Consider the following 12520-nt stretch of genomic DNA (forward strand, 5'->3'; position numbering starts at 1 on the left):
GCCCATCAGGTCCTTTCGTCCTTTTTAACGTGCTTAGGTTCTTACATCGTCGCGTTCATACTTCTTACGTCCTTACCGTCCTTTGCTTCCTTGCGTCTTTATGCCTTATGCCTTTATGCGTTTACCTACGGCCGCGTCTTCATGGCCATCTTCTCACATTTCACATAATCGCATACAAACCTGCGAAACGTACATCATCCACATGCACAAACCTCTCGAGGAGACAACGTCGACCACACGCACACAAACAGCGCGCGCGCGCGCCACAAAAAGGAATCTCTTGGCGACTGGCGCGAGCCACAAAGGGCAAAAAAACATCGCAGCCCATAACCGAAAGACCGTAACGACGAAAAAAATAAATATCAACGGCGCATAGAAAAATCCCGGCGCATACAATAGCCGGCGAAATAATATTTTCGGCGATAAAGTCGCGACTTGTCGGCTGTGCGCGCCTTGCGTGTATGGCGTATTCTAACAACAATTCCTATTGCTCGCATGCTCTCGAGCGCGGCTTTCATTCCTTCTATTGCTCCTATTACGGCGCTCGCCCCGTCATTTTCATTCGTGCATCCTTATACTTTTTCCTACCTCACAGTCGACTTGGTTATGGACGCGAGCGCGGGGCACAACAGGATGAATGAAAATGAAAAGTATGAAAGTATGAAAAGACAGAATACAGTCATCAGACGGGCGCGCGGGATGCCATTGCTGGGACACCGCAGCCGTGCTGGATTAAAAACCTCAATGCAACAATGCCATTTTCCTTTTTACTTCTACCACCACCACACGACCGATACTATTGTGTGTTATCCGCCAGTTTGTATGGTAAATGATTATAGTTTGGTGAAAATATATTCTCAGATTTTATCTGCACCTGCTTCTGCAAAGAGAAAATAAAGAAATGTTTTGATATATTAATAGTGGTGTGGAATTTAATGCAATGTTTAATAATCTCTTAGGTCAGAATAATAATTCAACCCTATTGCGTTATTAATGCAAAAATTACGAATATGCTTGCTCATATCGCATTGTCTACAACTTGTTGTTGAAAGCAAAGTATGCGAAGAACGTCGTCTTCCACTTCTATAAGATGCTTTCGGTTACCCTCGTCCTCGGCCGCACGTATAAAACGGTGATATACGGTTTAAAAACGAGGATAATATCGGGCGTAGTAAGGCGTAGTAAATTTTAATTTGATATAACGAATCGAAAATGCACGAGGAGCACGAGGCCCAAGATTCTTGAGGAGGCACGGATGGAAAACGTGGAAAAACGTAGAATGCAAAAGCCTAGTTAGACGGCGGCGGCGGCGGCGGCGCAGACTGATATACATCAACTTCAGATCGTGGCGCTCGCCGCGCCCGGAAGCACACTCCGGAGCTAGTAACTTTTCCGGCTGTGGAGCAAGCACCTATTCCTCGAGCTTAACAGCAGCGTGCCGTGGAATTTGATCAAAAGTGCGCCAAGGTAATATTGCATTCTTAGCGTCATGAATGATTTGTGTTCGGTATTAATGGAATAAAATGCTAAAGAGCGCATCTTAAGAGATGCTACTTTTCCTGATACTTTGCAGACACCGTAGTTTACATGAGAAGAGGGAACAAGTTTGTGGAATCTTCCTGCGGCTCATGAAATTTAATGAAATGCAACATTTCAAATAAAAGAAATTGAAATGTAGAATTTGCATAGAATTATATTTTTGTCACTAATTTTACTTAAAACATACGGAAAACATAATATTTGAAAATTAACATTGCTTGCTCAATAATTTAAAAGCTGCTAAGAAAGTTAAAGAAACGAATTAAAAGTGAGAAGGACGCGCGACTTGACAATGCGAACAAAACGCGCACATTCTCCAGTTTTCCGGTTTTGGAAACATTGAGCCGCGTGAACACCGAACGCGTTTTCCGAGGCGCCGGCGAAACGAATAAGTCCTGCGACAGCTGGTCCCAGGGTGCGCCACCGCCGTCGCGTCATGATTTAAGACCTCTTCTGATTACAATTTGATTATTGTTCTCGGCGACTCACGCGCACCTACCAACCGTGACTTGCACACGACTTTCACATTTTCCCGCATTTCTTTTCCGGAATTATTTCCTGCACCGAAAATAAAGTAAATAAAATAATAATGCATCACAATCTGTTTTTTATATTTGCAATTTATTATCGTTATATACGTTACAAATTGTTAATACTAGCTTTACGTTGACAATGCATAATATGTGCGTCAATGAATAATGAATATCGTGTAATGATGAGTTTTATAATGACATATCCCGGCTGGTGTTGGAGCGGCATGTGGGGACTGATGAAATATATGCATCTATCTGCGACGGGGGGTCGTTGTGGGGTTTACACGAGGCGTGCGCGAACATACCCCAGCGTTATTCGAATTTCGCAATTTCCGATTTGAATCGTGCCCAAGTTCGGACCGCCGCTGCGCCAAATGAAATCCTGAGCCCATGAGGAACGCGTGGAACTCCCTCGCCGAACGAAAACTAATAGAGCTACAATTCCTATATTTGCATACCAACAAACACTATATTTTCATTTCAACACCTTCAATTATTGCTGTGTAATTAGTTTATTACTTCGGCCAGTTGAAATAAAATATCACCTTCGATTTATTTTCGTAAACATTCAAAAGTTCACTTTAGAATTGATAGATGTCAGGATAATGCAGATTTTCGATTCAATCGGCCACAAATTCCAGTTTTAGTATCTCATCGACAGACCTTGTGCGCAATCGAAACAATAATCCGCAGTTGCGCTCGGAATTATATTAAAATACCTGCACATATCTCCGATTCGAATGCAGAATGAAAAACAATATCCTTCCGCTTGCCGCAGCAGCAACATCGTTGAAGAACATTCAGTAAACATAACGAAAACAATCTTGTCGTCATGCACCACAGACTGCTTTCACTTAGTCTGCTTTTCTTGACTTTACACTGAATGTTACTATCAATTTGTCTGAAAAATGTTTTAAATAAACAAACACTTAAATTAATTTTATTTTTCTAAATACAAATAATTACAGAATTATACAATTAATATTTTTACTATTTTTAGATTGTGTATAACATTTTAGTCAATCATTCCATTTTGAGAAACTGTTACCAAGGGATGTTTTTTATTATATTGTGTCATCTTTGTCAGCAGTTGTTCCGATTTGGTTTGTATATCCGCGAGGCGTGTCGAGCGACTTTTCCAACACGAGCTCACGGATTCAATGCGAAATCGATACACGTAACGACCGATTGGAACACGTCGATGCACGTAATGTTTGTTACTATTCCGCGTGTCAGTGGACGTACGTACAAAATATACTCGGCAGTCAGCGGCGTGGAGAACGTATGTTATTTTGATGAATGGGGTATATTGTTTCATACGCTATGACAGAAAATGTAACATCGTGCAGATATGTCGATCCGTGTCATCAATCGCGTGCACATATTTGTTAACATTGCTCACACTGTTTTTATACTTAAAGTTTTAAGTCGTTGAATACAAAAAATATTACAATATTTTCATAAATTATTAAACATTTTTCGCAGTTTTGCTAAAATATTATATTCCATGAATGATAAATGTGTGGAATATTTTATTTTTACCAACCGAATAAAATAATTAATGTATCATTCATTTATATTTTATTTGTTTATTTGTAATATTACTAGAGGATTTGTTTGATAGTCGTAGTGGTTTCAAATGTTATAATCAATGATATTATTCGATTTATCACGTATAGCTATGAATAATTCCAAGTATGAAAATGCTTTATAATCAAATCTTGCACCAAAATCTAATTATGAATCTGAGGATGGTGCAACGATTACGTGCAGCATGCAAAAGGGTCTGTAAGTAAGTACTTATCGGTGCGTATTAGTCGATCTCGCTTAACGAGTGTGTGTTGTTTGCAGTAATAAGCGCTGCGACGCCGACGTCGACGACGCGTTGTACCCAGAATCACTAAGAAGGCCGGAATGAAGCGAGAATTATGCGACGTGCAGTAGTAAAACTTAACTGCCTTGCACTATCGATGTCGTCTATCTTTTCTTCATTCTGATATACTGAGTGGATGAAATGTTAATTTTAAAACATAAATAAAAATAAAAATATTGTATAAGTTATGCTCTAGTAATAATATGTTTAATTTATGGAGAAAATAAGGTCAAGAAATGTAATATGTAATTTGTAAATTGTTTTAATCTTGACCTTTGGAAGGTTTTTATTATGGGTAGTTTAAACGCCCTAGGATCATTACAAATATGCTCAAATCTTAGCCAACACCCCAAAGTTGTTTGCTGGTGTGTAGTGTGTGTGCTCCAGTTTCAATTCCAACACTTACAGTGCGATATGTTAGGATATGTTGTTAAATCATAGCTTCCAGAAGTCCGTTGCGCTACTAGAACCCGAGCGAGCGTGGTGTTAGTAAGTAGTGCGCGGGCGGCGGGCCTAAAACATGAGGGTCTCGAGCCGCACATATCTCATAGTCTAATTTCCGGCGAAGGTCGCTGACTAATAACATCGTGCTTGCTTTAACATTCACCAAGAACCAAAACTGCTCACACTTTTATATGTGTGCAGTTATTTGATGCCCAACCACTTGTAATACTCTTGATTTTTTAAGAAAATTTGTAAAAAACTTTGACTATCAAAAACAATTTCAAGTTCCAAGTTAAAATGAATGCCTCCATAAAACATCCCACGTGTAATAACATTTAATTTGCATCGGTGGGAGTCACTTAGCCAACAATTCACCTGGCCGACGACAAACTCCTTGACTCGGTGTTAAAGACGAAAATTCCTCGAGAGTAAGTGCGACGCCGACGCGCCGTTTATAACCCGACCGTTTAAGTAACATCACGTTCGGCGCTAGAGGTGCAATATCACAAAATGCTCATCCACGAATCCGACGCGCCCCGCACCGCCAAAGAACAATGACAATTTGACTAAATGAGAACGAGAACGTGATCATCGCCACCGGCGAACATCGTGCATCCCGTTCTCGTCAAACGCAAACACGAACACGCCGCAATCGCGCCAATATGAGCACGCTCGCGGCGGAACGAAGGTGTGTGAATCTCTTGCCGCCAACAACGAAGAGGCAGAACGTCACTCACACCTGCTCGAACTCTGGAAGGCCAAGCAGAGTCGGTGTGGCTCATAAGACGCGCTCCCCTCAAGTAGACCCGCCGAGGTGCGCCTGCATACTTATGTGACACTTGGAGATATCTGCGCGCCGAAAATATTTAATTAAGATTCGGTAATGGCGTGCGAATGAACGTTTGTCCTTTTAGTGCGGCTGGCTTGGTATACACGCTAGGCGGATGGGCTATTGTATGCGCGGTGGGTTGGGCACACGACGACGACGACGACGGCGGCAACTTGGAGGTGCTGGCTCGTTTCACCTGCACTCACCCGCACCTCAATTCGCGCGCTCAGACACACACATATTATACTCGCGTTTATAATTCGGCGCTCTGATGGAGTGCTCTCATTAATGCCATCGCTAGACAAGGCTTATATCAAATGGGAATTTTATTCGAGCGCATGAAGTTTCTTCACAAGTTAAATACACGAAAGTTTGTTTTCTTGACAAATTGTAAGTTGCAAACTTTATGTCATAGAATATTTTTCGCTAGAAAATGGAATTTTTCGTTTTGGTAAAATTCTAATAGAAAATTTAATTTAAAATTAAAAAATGTTATGAATATGAGTTAATATTACAGAATGTGATATACATTAACTAAAGTTTGCAGGGAAAGTGCAAAAAGATAAATGTAAGTGAACTGGAGAAAATTGTCTTCTAATGGTTCATGCCGTGCTGAAAAAGCAACAAATTACAAAAGGAAGACGATGTTTCGTCGTACAGAATAAATTTCTCGGGAGAAAATTACATGCTTGAATATATCATGTCTCGTCATAATATCATACAACTAAATGTTTATACAGAGTGTTCTCATTAACATACTCTTATCATTTTAATTTTTTATTTTCATTAAAACATCAAAATAACTTTTTTAAGTTAATCATTCTGGAGATATACTTCTGTAAGAAAACTCAATTGAAATTTGATGTTGCAACTAAACATTTGTCTACAAAATGACGATGTGTCGCACCGTCATGACGTTTGCATTATGCTCGCTCAAGATGAAACGATCGCAGATGTCCGTAATCGTGATGTGGGCTAGACAGAGAATGTCTGTTATGTGATGTTACTTGTGTTTTGTTAGAAAAGTTGAAAATGATAGGCTTCGGGAAAATTGCTCAGCAGCATGGTGTAGTTGTACCTTCAGCCGCACATTCAGAACATCCAACCTGCTCGAAGATGTGGAGAATGTGGAGCATATATGCGGTTGGCATTTTTTCGACAAAAGATACTCGCAACAATAAGTCGTTAGAGTCATCTCGATGAAATTTAGTGGAAGCGATGCGGATGGCGTGTTGTCGGGCGAAATGAAAACTTCCATCGTCACACATCTATCTAATCGAGTTCTTTAAGCTACTTCAATATCATATGGTATGTTATCTACAGGGTGAATTTATTATTTTTTCAAAAATTGCTTTTTTTATGAAAAATTTCTGTTTTTTTGATAAAATTTATTAATAAACTATTTTAATTTTAATTAATATAGTATTTTGATGAAATTATTAGACTTTATGATAAATATTTAAAGAAATATGTTAAATTTTATTTCGATAGCAGTTGGTATGTTTCATACCTGAGTTGATATGATGGTTTTGATAGGAATTTTGCACCGTTCTAGCAGATTGCACATTTCACATCTATGAATCGTCTAACATAGTGTTTTATCAAAGTTTTTTCCTACAAAAAATAACAAATCAATATTTAAAACAAAAAATAAATTATTACAATTGTCACATTGCTAATACACATTAAGTTATATTTATCTATGCGCCAATAAACAAGTTAACACAACATTCACGCCCTATCAGCATTATAAACACTATTACAATGAATAATGTTCCGGCACATAATTAGAAAGTTTCACAATGCGGAGGATATTTAATACATGCATGCGCTGAGAATTGCGCCCCGGTCGAATGATACAAATCGCACACCATCGCAATGTATTTAAATATTAATCTGTTTCTCACACGCTACACATGTGTTCCCCTGTAACATTCAGTAGCGGCGGATTTTCGCGTTTCATAGTTGTCGATTTTGTTAGTTAGCGCATTCGCCAAACATGTTCGGCGGGAATGTTTACAAGCTGGAGAAAATGATTGTACTTGTAGAATGCAAAGTGCTGCGCAGCGCAGGATAGCTAGCAAGCAATTATTGCTACAAATCGGGAAATTGGGAAACAAATGCGGAAAAGTATTTATCGTGCTGATGCCAGCCGCTTTGCGATGCGCATTTTCTCACAGGTAATAAACACGATTAACACTTCAAAGCAATAAGATTAAATCCCCCGCACAAATAATTCACTTTGATATAGGTTTGATAATTTTCAGTTATGTGAAAGTTTTAGTTGATAAAATAATTTTCATATTACACACATAATGGTTGTTTGAAATTTTGAATGATGAAACGCAATTTCGCAGTAAATTAACAAAATGCAGCGAGAACTGAATAACGAAACCTAATTGACTTTAGTCCTGCATTAGTTGCGCGGAACATTGTGCGAGGCTTTGCCATTTGAAAGATTACGTTTCATGCATCAGGCGCGTCGGCGGCGGCAAGCGGGATGGCATTAACATTACTTACATTTGTGTGCCGCACGTCGGCATTAGCCCAGGCATTGCATCTAATGCTAACGACTAGTTGGTTATGACTAGATGACTCGAACATATTATTTCAGACTTTACCCGCCACCATGCCGCATGGGGCGCTGGTATGTACGACGCGGACCTCCGGAGAGTTCGAAGTTAATCAACCGAATTTCTCATTCATACGAGCTCGCACCACATGTGGGCCATCACATTTTACGCTTCGCAAATGATGAAAGCATATCGTTTACATTTATATATCTAACGCAAAATTAATTTTCACATCAATAAAATGTACAAAACCCGAAACAAATTAGTTTTTCTACTTCCACCTATAAAACGCCAGTTTATCCACGGTATTTAGACCCAAAACGTGGTACTTTATATACGAACGGCCAAGCCGTACACAATATTCATTATGTACTTGTATTATGCACGGGACGGAGCAGCCGCCTGCGCATTTGCCTACGTTGCTAATGACTCGATTGATTGATTAAATTCTCGTCCTTAATGCCCTCGTTTAGCCACTTGTTACTTAATATACTATTATTTTTTAAATTCGAAGTAATAAAAAAGTAATTGAGCAAAAAATTGCAGGGATTACATCAAGGGTGTAATGTAAATGACAAAATCAAAACAGTAAATTAGCTGGGGTTGTGAATCGCCCGATTTTCGATTCCCACATGGGACTGGAAGCAAATTATTTCCGGGCATAGGGCGATATTGCATTCCCGCGCTTCCCTCGACACACGCACCACTCAACGCATCCAATTTTACACAGGCCAACACATTTAAGAAATAAAATTGTATTTCCAGACGCGTTTTTTCACATTATTATATTCATACGCTGTTAATTTTACGCGATTGTGATTTTCGTGAAATGTTGCTTTCAATTCCCAGCGGTGCGCATCACTTTTCCTTCTATGACGCGTCGTAAACATGTCACTTTTGCCTTAAACGCAAACCGTTACCGCAAACATTGTAACCTTCTCGCGCACCCCGTTTGCACACCTATAATAACTATAACTTTAACTCTGTCGCTAGAAATCCTTAACGAACGCCTTCGCTCGTAACTCAGACATCTTCGTCGTTACGCTAATAATATGCTAGTGGCATAATCGTGCTCGTCGCGTTCTTCCTCCACGTGCCGGCGCGTAAGGTTGACATGTTGTATATGCCATAATACGTGGGGATTATAAGCATTCGGGGACCTTTCCTTCAATTCAAACGTGCCCGGCGCAGTGACACATTTGCTTGCCTGGAAGCTTAAAGATGCCTCCTCGCTGTGAAACCTTCGAGAGTGTGTTTGCAAATGACAGCCGCTCACTATAAATATACCACTTAATTTACCTTGAAAGTTTCACACAATTCAAAAAGGTTGAATGTTGGATACACGCACATGCGCTCATTATTATACCTGCGTATAATAAATACGTAGTACTTATCTGAGCTGTCAACTAAACAAATGACGACATACAATACAACATTTTGTTCTTCATAGATAAAAATGGAACTACCTACTCGGAAGAAAATACGAAATACAAACGCGGAGCATGTCCTGGAATGAGAGAAATCTTTAGTCTGAGCCGGCTTGAAAGAGGGAAAAGTAAAAAGGTTCAAGTATAGGATTCACGCGTTCTAAGCCGCAAGCCGATTACACTTGTATCGCGGCGGCGCCAACGGTGGCAGAGGTGGAGGCGGCGCCGTCAAGCCCGGCTACGCAGCGTCGCTGAATAACAATGCGATGGTAAATAAGAGCAGCTTAAGGTGTCAATAAAACTACCGCCAGCCGTTTTGCGATGCGTATTTCCGGCATTCCGGCATTACGACACGTCTATACAGCTTGCCACCTTCGTACTCATGTCGTAGCATTCGCTCTTAGGTGTTCTTCTCTTTTTGGTGCAAAACAATGCATGACATGAGTTTGGAAAGAGAAGGGCAGAGGGTGGACATTATTTGCGAACGTAGGTACTTCAACTTTATCGCTTCTTATATGTTTCGCGACAGTACTCATTATACGTATATATAAAATATGTCAGAAGATTGAGAACAATCAGAACAATGGGTGTAGAATAGTCTCCCTCAAAGTTACACTTTAATATATTCGTATCAAGTAAGTATCAAGTGGCTAGACGAGAACTTTACTCACGAGATGGCGACTCATGGCACATCATATGGTCTGGTGCTGCACTGTAGGCAAATGCGCTGATGCAAGCTCCGCCCCGTAGATAAAATACTTTAGTCACGGTTTGGCTGTCCGTACAAAAATGTATACATTTTTGTGGTTAAATATCGTAAAAAACCGTGGCGATTTTCAGGTGGAAGAAGAAAAATTATTTTTTATTGTTTGGAGATTAGTTACAAATAAGAAAAAGAAAAAGACCTCCCCGGCGGGGAATCGAACCCCGATCGCCCGCGTGACAGGCGGGAATACTGGCCGTTATACTACCGAGGACTTGTCCTAACCTCAAATTTGTGAATTTCTCGAAATTCTATGTATACCACTATAAAGAAATTAAAGAAAAACTAAATTTAAAAAACATTGAACTGTATTTTATGATCATTCAGCCCTATCCTGATTATAACCCCCTTCTATAAAACTTTTTTAAGGAGACCTTTCGGCCCGATGCATTTTTCTTCACAATCCCAGCAACTTCAAATGAAGATTAAAGAAGGCGAAGGATGCGAACGTCTAAGAATATGCGTGGGGGGTTGTCTTGCCCCCTTCAATCGACTATTCTGCTTAGGTCCGCGGTGCGCCACGCAGTCGAAATACCGCATCCGGCCTTTGATGTTTTTTGATTAAGTTCCAAAGCAAGCAGGTCGTTGCGGTTCATTCATGAACCAACTCCTTCACCGCCATTCTCTGCCATTTCTGGAGGTTCAATACCACATTCAACTTTTGCAATTGAAACTATACAATCAATGACACCAAACGCAATCAAATCAGTCAAAATATATATACTGAAATCACACAATAACTGCCGATATAAAAGTTGAAAACAATTGTTATGGCAGCAATCGTTATTAAATTTGGGTTTTAGGCATTTAAAACAAAAATGGAATTAATATTTAAAAATTTTATTTCCAACAAATTGAATTTTTTGCCCGTGCGTGATATTTTTACCATTTTCATTATTCGACAGATTACACACGCAGGTTTTTTTTCATAGGAGTTTATTTTATTCGTGGTATAATTCAATTGAACTAAAATGTTTTGCTGTTCTCTTCGGGTTCTGGTATAGTTGACATGAGATTGAAAACAAAATTGCTGCAAGCTGGACTGCAGTATAAATATTTTGGTAATTTAAACTTAAAGCGTACACATAATCAACCACTGAATTGAATAATTAAAAACTAGCGCCAAACGCATGCTGTGTTTAACAGTGCTTTGGCGTAGTTTTCAGTGTTTGCTGTTCTCAATTCGCTGATTTTTATTTAATTACATATTTTAATTAGTTTTAGATGGAAATTAGTTAGTTTCCGCAGCCGATTGAATTTTAAACAATTTCTAGGAATTATCTGTGACGTTGTATGCAATTGACATAAAATTAACAATTTATTATCAACAAGAAAATAGGATCTTGACAGTTTAAGCAATTTAAGGATAAAGCAAGTCCTCACTTTACACGACTGTTGGAGTTGCAATAAGTGGGTAAGAGTATTTTTGTATGTTTCAAGTTAATGAACAACAATTTTTCAGTGATTAAGTTATCATTGTCCTGTGGAAATACACGCCATACTTTTAAAGATAGCATTTTAAGAAATAATTTAAAATTAATAGTTTTTTTTTTGATATGTTGATGATTGATAAACATTATTAAACAAAAATTTTGACAATTTTAATAATTTAAGGATAAAACAAGTCCTCGGTAGTATAACGGCCAGTATTCCCGCCTGTCACGCGGGCGATCGGGGTTCGATTCCCCGCCGGGGAGGCCTTTTGAGGAAATTGCTAATTTAAGTCATTTAATTTTCCTATTAAACTGCTAGGAAATCAAACACAGTGATATAATATTATAAATCGTTTCTTGTTTAAACCACTCGATATATATTTTAAATTGTGATATGGATGGAGATTGATTTCTAGATCCTTAGAGAAGGACATAGGCAACTATTGGTCACAAAACCAAATCATGTACGGGGCTAAAAGTGTATATGGTAAATTAAACATAATTAAAGTTAAATAATTTAATTAATATACAAAAATCTTGACAATTGTATTAATTTAAGGATAAAACAAGTCCTCGGTAGTATAACGGCCAGTATTCCCGCCTGTCACGCGGGCGATCGGGGTTCGATTACCCGCCGGGGAGGTCCTTTTGAAGACTTTGCTTTTTTAAGTCATGATTTAAGTGAAATAAACTTTAGTTTGGTAAGTGATGGATAGTTAGTAATGGCGCTAAGATGCACTTAGTTGCATTAAATATTAGTTTGTTTACATCGTACTGGTTGTTGATACCCGTACATAGAGTATAGAGTACATAGAGATAAATTGAGATAGCCGTGTTAAAATCTCACGTTTGTTCATGCTTCAAACTTGAATATCGACATTGATGTATTATTTTATTCTACATTAGTAATCTTCATATTGTTCATTAATTTTATTAACTTTATTTGCTTTATTAATAAATTGTTTTAGCGGTTTATACTTTATAAATGTTATGGTTATTCAAATAATCATATAATCCTTGTTTTGTAACTAAATAAACAAGAATTTTGTCGATGTATTTCTGGTTTTACAATTTGATTGTTAAAATATCTCGTAAAGTCGATAATG

The 12520-nt window shown here is 38.6% G+C and overlaps 2 non-coding genes across 2 annotated transcripts; one reads left to right on the plus strand and one right to left on the minus strand.

Annotated features, from left to right (window-relative positions):
• Nucleotides 1-10123: 10123 nt before the first annotated feature.
• TRNAD-GUC (transfer RNA aspartic acid (anticodon GUC)) lies at nucleotides 10124-10195 on the minus strand. The gene has a single exon. It is a non-coding gene; the product is annotated as a tRNA-Asp (tRNA).
• A 1411-nt stretch (nucleotides 10196-11606) lies between these two features.
• TRNAD-GUC (transfer RNA aspartic acid (anticodon GUC)) lies at nucleotides 11607-11678 on the plus strand. The gene has a single exon. It is a non-coding gene; the product is annotated as a tRNA-Asp (tRNA).
• Nucleotides 11679-12520: the final 842 nt, after the last annotated feature.

Source organism: Atheta coriaria, unplaced genomic scaffold (assembly GCF_025399875.1).
Source record: "Atheta coriaria isolate IRGN ID8LTWV9N9 unplaced genomic scaffold, Caltech_Dcor_3.1 hic_scaffold_5_pilon, whole genome shotgun sequence".
NCBI lineage: Eukaryota > Metazoa > Arthropoda > Insecta > Coleoptera > Staphylinidae > Dalotia > Dalotia coriaria.